We start from the raw sequence: 10,806 nt of genomic DNA on the forward strand, positions 1-10,806 counted from the left end.
TATTTCAAATGGTTCTAAGCACTATGGAACGTAACATCTGAGGTCATCAGTCCACTAGACTTAGAACTATTTAAAACTAACTAACCTAAGGACATCACGCACATCCATCCCAGGGCAGGATTCGAACCTGCGACCGTAGCAGCAGCGCAGTTCCGGACTGAAGCGCCTAGAACCGTTAGTACTAGTATTTGGAAAAAAATGTAATATTGATACTTAATGTAATCAGTATTATGTTCTTATGAAATAGTGATAATATTAATGATCGTTTAAAGATAATTTGGTCAAACCAGTCAGAAGACCAAAGACACCCCCCCTCCCTCCACCCCCCCCAAAAAAAAAGTAACTGAAAAGGAAACTACCACATACACTTGATGTTAAAACGACAAATACAATGAAACTGCTCCTCGACTTTAACCGATTCAGCAACTGTCGTTACGTCAGAATCACGAACGTCGGAATTTTTCGCCACAGTCGTCTTTTAAGGAAAAAGAAATTATTTTAAACAAATGTTCGTCGATTGGAACATCGAGTGAAATGAAACAATAATCAAATCTTGTGACTTCGTCACAAAATCGTAGCCAGTCTTAAAAACAATTAACAACAGAAACGAATCATTGTAGATGAAACACTGCGTTTATCTTCTCTTGCTTTCACAGGGATAAGTAGTAGCTTACATAATTTCAGTCCTGAGTTCTGGCTATGGCTAAATTTATTTTAAGATTAGTCAGCTGCTGTCACCAACAGTTACTTTACACAACCCGTGTTATTCAACGGCTTCCCGTGAAGTTCTTTCTATTGAGCGCTGCACGTGGCAGATTTCTGAAATTCTGAGTACATTATCTGCCTAGATAAGACAAAGTGAACTTTACTGGCAGAAATATCATGACTGTGTTGTTCGTGCATCATACTGCTGGGTGATAAATGCAGTTAACTGAAGGAGTATCTTTATGTATTTTATATTGCTTAGAAACTTTCATTGTTATGTCTTAATTACGTTCTAGTTTGTATTTTTGTTTGTATGAAATGCATTTCAATAAGGCCTCGAGAGGTGAGAACTGCAGGAGAAAGTCTTCTTTTGTTGGGGCGTGTTACTAACAAGCCGAAAACAGGTGCACACTAACACATGAGTGGGGATAACTTTACAGAGGCTGTTACATGCAAACAAAAGCTAGAACTACTGCATGCTGAACTTCTGGCGTATTTCTGAGCTGCAGACAACAAAACGGTCTAAGCATATTTTCCTAGGTCACTTCCATATACAAGGACACTTACACTAGCAAGTTTGTTGTTTCAGATTAAAATACAGATAACGCTGAGAAGAAACGTTAGGAAACCTGGTCCTCGCATGTATGGAGACTACATCCTGTCTTTGTGGGCAGTTCCCATCTAATGATAAGTTCCCTATCCCCGTGAAAACCTTGCAAAAAAGTGAAGAAACTTCATGGGAAAAACCCTGGAAGACAGTGTTTCCTCAAGTTGAAGAAAAAAACTTGATATTGAAATGACTCGTCATACTCCATTTATTCTTGTAATGTGTTCCAACAAGTCAAGAAAGCTATGCAAAGTGTCACGCCACTTCAGATTTCTGTTTTACTATCACTTAAAATTTCCAGGCGTGTTTAAATTTAGCCATTGCGAAGCAAATACTGTCGAAAAACTTGCTAAGTATTTAGGGACCCTTTGGCGAGGGTAATTACACACAGATTTGTTTAAGACATGTTATAAACATGATTTGCATTCATTTTTAGGTTGTAATTGCCCTCAAGAAATCTGATGATATACATAAACTTGTTACTAGCAATTATATAACTAATTACACTTTATAAAATCAATAAAACACAGAAAATGTGTGTAAAATAGCTCCAGTTGACGATATCTTGGAAATTTACAAACGCTTGTAACGCAAATATATAAATATTTTGTAAATTAAGTAGAGGGATTAACAATAAACAATCTTAACAGTCGCGACACTTCCTCTCGCTTTTTTTTACTCACTATGATAGCAGCATGCCAGATGACCAGCAAGTTACCCTCTGGGTTCTGCGTGATCTTGTGAACGCGAATCGCAATTCTTTATATTGGCTTGTAGAATCGTTTTCACAAACTATAGTGCCCTTAGCGCAATAAATTGCAGCAGCAACAGGAAGGTACCACATTTGTCTTTTTTTTTTTTTTTTTTGCTTTCGTAAGGAGCGAGTAATATCATATTAACGAGCTGTATCGTCAGCATTAACCTGCAACCTACATGCGTTTATGAATGATTAATGTTTCTTTTAGGAATGGAAAATGGCTAATAAATAGCAGAAGAGAAGACATCGCGAAGAAAGACTGTGTTTACTTATATAATAATGTGAAGTTGTGTTCTCTACACTTCGAAACAAACCAGTTTATGAACGTAGAAAATAAACTCGTATGGAATGTAGTACCCACGTCATTTGACACACTAAATAAGCTACCGCAACAGACAGCAACGGAAAATGTATCAGAAGAAGGTACATGTACGTACTTCTTATGTGTCAATCTGGGTGTTTATATTGCTTCGGTATGGATGTGGTAGGCTGCAATTTTCTCTAACGTTACATGTATTTTTTTCACGAGTACGCTGTAGCATGTTAGAGGATTCTGTAGTGTTTGCGCGTGTTTCAGATCACGCTTGTCTTCTGATATTACACAAACTCTTGGATGCAAGAAAATAAAATAAATATTTCATAAATAAAGTTGAAACGAGATGAAAAACAAACATTCTTACGACGCATGTAACTGCTTTCTCACCGTTTGGAGCGCTAGTGTTGCTCCAGCTGTCAAAACGGTAACGACTTCCGCAGCAGATAATATCGCACACAGGAGATAAACCAGTGATCTCTATACTATCTGAGTTCACTCATATAGGAACTTCTAGTAATACGTCCTTGGTTCGCTGCCATGCCACTAGGAGCGCTGCAAGTTCATCAATCCATCATCTCGCTTTCTTATTGGCTGTTTTTGTAGTCTTCCACGTTCGTTTTCCTTTCATAGTAAACAGAAGTTGGTTTCGTCGCAATGCGCATCTGATTACGACTTCTCGTGTGTATTGCACTCAGAACTGGGTAATTTCCAAGAATGATTGCCTATCAAAGTTGGAGCCCTCCAAACGATACATATCGAAGTTGCGATAGTAAATCGATTATGGAAGTCTTGTGGCGGCCTTATGATAAATTACTTGTGATCGTCATTTGTGTCAGTTTTGCGTTGTTTCTTCACTTTGAGTCCATTACGTTCCCGCCATAATTGTTTTTGACAGTTTCTCTTCATAGCGAGTGAAATGTGTGCTGCTTCTTCTGCGGATTGCCTCACATGAAAAACTTTAATTCCATGCATATGCAGTGTAGACAAATATAAGACTTTTTCCCGGAAATATCGACTTCTGCCGGACGACGACATGAGAGACTGTATTGATTGTGGTGCTGCGAAGTCTGTGAAACTGCGTAAGAGAAGTGCGGACACTGAGATTCCGTTGCAGTTTCATTGCGGACTTTGTGGAAAGCGAACCAGCATCAGGAAAAATAGGTGGTTCGAGTCCTCTAAATTATCGATTCAGACGAGTGTAATTCTTGTGTCGTGCTGGATTCGTGATTATACTCTGCAAGGCATAGCATCAGAAACTGAGCTATCGGCGAATACCGTCTGTGATTATTTCGGGTTTTGTCGAGAAGTGTGCTACGTCATAGTGACAAATGACATTGTGCCAATTGGTGGACCGAATAAAATAGTGGAAGTAGACGAGTCTCACATTGCTAGACGAAAGAATCAGAGAGGACGACCTTCTAAAAGTGAAGTACATCATATTTGGGTTTTTGGTGGGAGAGAAAGGGAGTCACGCAAGTGTTTCGTTGTCTGGGTATTGTCGCGAGACAAGCTCACTGTAGTGGGTCTTATAAACCATTTCATACTGCCAAGAACAAAAGTCATCACCGACGGGTTTCAGTCATACCACAGTCTCAAAGCTGAAGGCTTCGATCACGAATTTGTGAACCACTCTGTCGAGTGTCTCTTCAGATGACGCCAGTGTCCATACCCAGAACATAGAACGCCTCTGGAAGTCTGTCAAGTCAACCATAAAAAGATAAGGACGTCCAGGATAGAGGGACGAACTGTATTTCTTCCAGTACCTACACTTTCACAATCTGCGTTTGCAGGGGAAAGTCGACGCATGCGAGACTGCCGATGTTCCTACGCGATTGGCAGAGTTTACCCTGGGTATGGGAAAAAAGGACTTGTCCCTGTAGCTTATACATCACGCGGACTGTCGCAAGACGATAACACCGACGACTAAGGTAAGTCGTCTCCTTTCCATTTGCGAATGCTTCTCTAACGCTTTCCTTTTGTCGTTCTGTAGCGACGCCTTCATACATACTCGTAACACGCTCTACGAGACTTCCATAATCGATTTACCATCGCAACTTCGATATGTATCGTTTGGAGCGCTCCAACGTCGATAGGCAATCATTCTTGGAAATTACCCTGAACTGCATTGTAAATGTGTTACTTGTATTATGGAGGCGTTCTTATCGCATCCTTCACATTGAGTGGGGTATATGATTCCAAACATGTTTTTGTTCATTTAAAACCGAAACTGCCTCCGCTGCATTGCGTTTTGCGGGCTTCTGTGAATCTGTTGATGCTTATGAATCTGAGTATGAACTGATCGATTCAAACGCATTGTAAGTATTTGCTCGTATTCTACGTTATTTTCGGTTGCCCCGTTTCCCGTACTTTCTCAGATTTAATGGAGAACTCCACGTTAGCATTTTATGACGCTATTTGTATTCAACTTGACTTTATCTTGCCACAGAATGAATATGTAATTCTGTTTTCAATGGTGTTACTTCTAGCCACTGAGTACCATGCATTTCACAGTGTCTTGCAGAGTATGGATGTAGTTGAGTAGGCTCATTTCGTAGTCTTGGTGATTACAGTATTTTTTCTTGCGAATTCTAAAAATGCAACAATAGTTACGCAGAAGTTTTCACGAGTTAACAGGTAGGCCTACTACAAACAGTACATTTTAACAGAAGTTAATGAAAATTTCAGTGCCCTCCATTAAATGCAAGAGTACGAAAAAGGGATGCTAACAAACATAACGTAGAATACGAGCAATATACTTACAGTGCATTTAAATCCAGCAGCTCACACAAGATTTCGTAAGTAGTAATAAACATTGGTCCACAGAACACCATATAATGAAACCAGTTTCTGTTTCGTATGAAACAAAAGTAAATATGGAATCATTCACCTCAGCCAACATCACGGATGACAGCAAAAATTAAACTGAATATGGGCAACATATTTACGTTGTAATTCATAGAGTGCAATACGCACAAAAGGTCGTAATCGGAACATAAATTCCATTGGTAACAGACAAACGATCGAAATTGCAATATTGTTTTTTAAAAATGAAAACTCTTTACCATAAAAAATAATTGAAATTCTATTATTCAAAGTTCACCGCCACGCCGTCTGGAGCGCTGCTGTCGTTCTCTATTTCCGTGTCGTAACACGGATCTTGCACTTTCGATGTAACGGCCGTGTGTGTTAAGACTACAGAACATAGACATTCGCGACACTCACTGCTGTGAAAACGACACTAGCGCCCCAAGAGGCGAAACGCAAACGTAAAATTAAATTGTTTTTCATTATTTTTATGGTTAATTAGCGAAATAATTATTACACTTTCGCATTTCAACATTAGCAAACTATCAAGAGACATGAACGATCATGAAATACATGTAAAAACAGCCGAATCTCCCTAATTCTGTGACAATACCTACAACTCCATAATGAAGAAATACTTTGGATTATGTGTATAACTGCAGCTTACTCCTCTCATAGTAAGAGAATATAAACATATATTTCATGCATGAAGAATATATTGCTTATGTTGTCTGTTCTTATTATGACAGGTACTTTCCTTGACACGCAACAACTTTGTAGGGAACCTACTGTTTCGCAGTCTTTCACTTCACTCGACTTCTTAATACAAAATATTTTTGTAGATGTAATATCTTTTGATTCAAAAGAGAATGTGTTGCAGAATCAGGCTCAATTGTGGAATTGGTTTCTCCTCTGTTGGGAAACAGTTTTATTGCTTTTCTTCTTTTATTACCACGCCTATGTAGATTTTCCTTCATCTACAGTCTCGGTACCGTAACTTACATGTTACGTTAAATAATGTAGGTACTCTAGAATGTAAGTATTGCATTCCATACACGTTTGCTATACTCCACATTCACTGATTTGACATGAAGTATAGTGAAGAAAACGTCACGTTTTTGAGCAGCTACACGACGCCTTTCTGAAAAAGATAGTTTCTTCTGCTGTTTACTAGAATTATTTGTTCTAAAGAATACGACATAGTTCAGTAAATATCTGTAGGTTAGAAGATAGTCGTAAATAAACTGTTCTGTAATGTGGATGATCGTTTGGAAACCTAAAAAAAGTGGGGTCTTGTTATTGCTGGAATTTATTACTCTACAGTCGCTCTCCTTTGTAAAAACTAATCTGTAGACCAATAATTAGGATTCATTTTCGCAAGATCTCGCCGAACTCAACAGTGTAACATCCTGGCCGCTTGGCGCGCTGCAGTCGCAGTGGGTAACAAAACAAGAGACTGGAGTGTCGCGACTGTTACTTTAGATTGTGACGTTATAGCACATATGACGTGAAGTGCTGAATAGTTTCCTTGCCGCTAGGGATGTTAAAGTGTCTTCAACTGTCAGACGGAAACTAGTTTCGTATTAATGAGTGTCCTCGGTGATCCGGTATCGCGGCTGTCAGAATCTGGTGTCGGTGTTGGAATATAGATGTTCAAACTCTCAATATCGCTATTTTGTAAACATGCTAGGGACGTTCGGTTTTAAATAGGAGGCCCGCTGTATGTCAATGCTACGACCCCGTGTAACTTTAAACCGTCTCTTGCTGTAAGGTCTTTACTGGAGTTTCTTCCAGCGCTCTGACGGCCTGAGAAAGGCCAGGCAGACAGCAGTCGGTGCTGGGTTTCCCGGCGTGCTGCGCCGCTGGCTGGCTCTTTTGAACCTGGGGATTCCCGGGCCCAGCCACTGGCCGCAGCCGTTGCACAAGCGGCCGGAACCGCGCGGAATTTCCCTTTGGAAAGCCTCGCCTAACCACTCCGGCCGAAACGACTCCAGCCACGACGACTTTTTTGTCTTGTGCGTAGTGCAACCTATCTCCCCCGTCCTCGCCTAGAAAGTAGGCGAGTGGACGTTGCGGTGCAATTCCCAACGAAGTATAAATACCTGCCGGACTGGGACTCGAACCATGATTCTGCCAGATGACGGGTACTGACAGACAAGTTTTGCAAGATAGGGGTATCAGAAGAAACAGACCCTATACTGCACAAAGAATGCCTAAGGTGTGGAGCACTTAAGTGTGAACAAACGCCGTTTCCGTAATGTACTATGGGACACACACTGAGAAGGCTCTTGGCGAGGTTAAACCCATAGAAATGTAAACACGTCCAATTTCCAGTTGCTGGCAACACCTTTCAAACGCAGGCGAGCATTGCGTCCAGTGAGAGTTAACTCCAGATGTCACCTCTACTTTTTCGTAGATATAGCTGCACTAAACAGTGTTATTTGCTAAAATGGCTGGCAGTGACCAGTACGTAACGCCCAAACGAAACAAGACGCTGCTTGGAGCGCCAAGGTGAGGCCAGCGCACAGCTTGAAGATACGTGTGCAGTGCGGTTCACAATTAGTAGCGAAAACTGAAAAGGGCGGAAGCGGGGCAATAAATGGGACGTTGATTTTCTGGAATCGCCCCTAGCGGTAACAAAACAAAAAGTCGTATGACTAGAGCCTCCCGTCGGGTAGACAGTTAGCCGGGTGCAAGTCTTTCGAGTTGACGCCACTTCGGCGACTTGCGCGTCGATGGGGATGAAATAATGATTAAGACAATACAACACCCAGTCACTGAGCGGAGAAAATCTCCGACCCAGCCGGGAATCGAACCCAGGCCCTTAGGATAGACATTCTGTCTCGCTGACCACTCAGCTACCGGGGGCGGACGCCCCTAGCGGTGACTGGAAACTATATACAATTCTATTTTGATCGGTTCTGCTATTCCAATTAGCCACCATATCGAGAATCATCTTATATGAAACATGTAATGCAAGAGTATACTTTTACTGCACTAGAGCCCAGGATTGTTTGAGTGCTAAGGTTGGCACTGACAGGCCACAAAATATCTGCAATATGAACTGCTCCAACTTCTATCGAACAAGGAGACCTATGGAGCCTTGGCTCTTAACCCTTACCCCATGGGGTGACATTTTGTAATGTGCCATATACTACAAGATTTAAAATGAGATTAAGGAGATAAATCATTTGAAAATTTTCCTGTAAGTTATAAACATTTATTCTAGAGGTGTTTAAATACTCCTCAGCGATTTTATTGCACTTTGTCAAAAAAAATAACTTTCGCGCATTTTTTAAAAATATTACACATAAACTGTTAGAAAACTGAATTTTACTTTCTAAACACTTACGGTATCTCTGTAGCATGTAAATTTTACCATGTAACTAAATTCCAGAGATGAAACTTGCACATAAAGACTGCAATCTGTAGGACAAAAAGAAGTCTGCAAAATTGACATTCACTACTGGGATCTACATTTCCCTTTGTTACCACTCAGAATACATTTGCTGTTAACTAACACTAAGTACCTTATTGGAGAAACAATAAGGTGCCCAACAACATTGTCCTGAAGTTCCTCCTCTGATGATGCTCCAGTTTGCCAGCAGAATTGTGATCACTCACCGTACAAATTGTCCTCTTTTTCGTCTATTTTCTTGATCTCTATCACTTACACGTTCCTCTGTTCACCGACTACCACCTTCATCAGACCCAAGATTATTAAAATTTTGACATTCCTGCAGACACGATTTGTGCTACACTAAGAAAACATGTACGTAGTTCACAAGGCACGGTGAAGGAGACCCCAACATGTGTCAAAAGCACATCGTGAAACTAATAAAGAACGCAGTAATGCAACTAACAATAAAACATTATAGAACTGGTGATTTAAGGGGATAAGTTAAGTACACAAGTTCTCCACCTGAATTTACCTTCAAGAATGAGTTCAATAATTCTCCCACAGTGAGAAACCGTGCCTCACGAGTTAACAGTTATCAGAAAGCGTGCACATTGTACACATGCAGAAGTACTACTTGGCCTTGAGCAATTTTGTCTACAATCTCTTTTTCATGTTGTCAACACATGTAAGTGGCATAAGAAAACTATGACAATGTGCATAAGATTCTTCCTGCAGATGACCTGTTTAATTTTTCTGATTCAGATGAATAATGCTACACACATGGATGAAAGTAGCACAGCAGTATTATACTACAGATCTTTCTACATGAAAACCGTACAGCATTCAAACGAGTGACCCAATTACAAGTGAGAAAGGCAAAGAACAAAATAGGTCAACAAATTTTCACACCTGAGTAGCTACATTGTATACCTGTCTGACACGAACACAAGCAGAAAGCCCAAAAATTCCAGAATGTGTGGGGCACAACTGAGAGATTTTCAACACAGCCAGCAAATGACATTGATGCTTTACAGGTGTTACTTTGGACTACACTGGATAGGAAGTTAAATGAAAGATATGCAATGTACCTTCCAAATAATACATCATTCATGCCACATATGCCAGGATCATGTAACAGGAATGAAAAGAACTGCAACTCCGCAGGCACTGCTGAACTGCGTGGTAGAAAGGGAAAAAAGGAACCTAGATGTTTGGATCAAAACATTTGAGGCTGCAGAAAAAAAAGATTAAAATCTTTCATGCTGATTCTGATGTGTCCCTAGACCAGCCGGAAAAAATGTTGCCCACAAAAAGCAACAGTCAAATTTTTGTTGCAGTCAGTTTCAATCTATGACCAATTACTTTGATCTTATGTATGGCTAATGATTTCTCAAACAAAGAAAAAAATAAGAGAGATACAGAAACATCTGTATACACAGCACCAGCGCTGGAATTTATTCGCTATTTTCCTTATCTGACTGAGTGAACAATTAGATGTAAATCAGAGTGTTTCCTTAGGGTGCAGTCTCATAAAATCAAGAACAATCTGTGATTACTTAACGTAAGAAGATCCACCATTCATTGTGTTCTGTTTCACTACTGTAAAGGTTTATGTTTACTATTGGAACTGTTTACTGTTATTACAAATGCATTGCACAACAATAAAATATGCCAAAGTGTCAGCTTCTTCACACATATTTCCCATAGAACTACTTCGTGAATCTTGTGACTTACCTCCACATGTGTAGCAGTCTCTGCGAACGAATTTGTCATGTTTGAGGTACAACTTTACAGTGGGAGTATATAACAAATTTTTGAGAAAGTGAACATTCTTTTGAATTTCTTAACATACTTGTTGATTCCATTTTGTAACCATTTATCATTAATCCTCCTGCTCCTTTTAGGTGTACAGACGTGTTTAGGAATGTCTACATGCATGTTACAGCACAGCAGTTTTATTTGTGTTCCTCATATTGTTTGTTTTGCCAAATTTCTGACTTCCAGGTTGGGACCCTACATTATATACTTTTTCCCATTCTTTTTCCACACTCTTGCAACATTTTTCCAAAACATTATCTCCTCCAGTATTTTGAACCACAAGCTGAAGCCTTAGCAGCAACATAATGTCGGCATATCTACTTCCAAGAAGTAAAACTGTACATGAAAATTGTAGTTTCATAAATGTATAAATAGTTTAATTTTTTTGTTTTTTTGTT

This window comes from Schistocerca cancellata, chromosome 7, assembly GCF_023864275.1.
Source record: "Schistocerca cancellata isolate TAMUIC-IGC-003103 chromosome 7, iqSchCanc2.1, whole genome shotgun sequence".
NCBI lineage: Eukaryota > Metazoa > Arthropoda > Insecta > Orthoptera > Acrididae > Schistocerca > Schistocerca cancellata.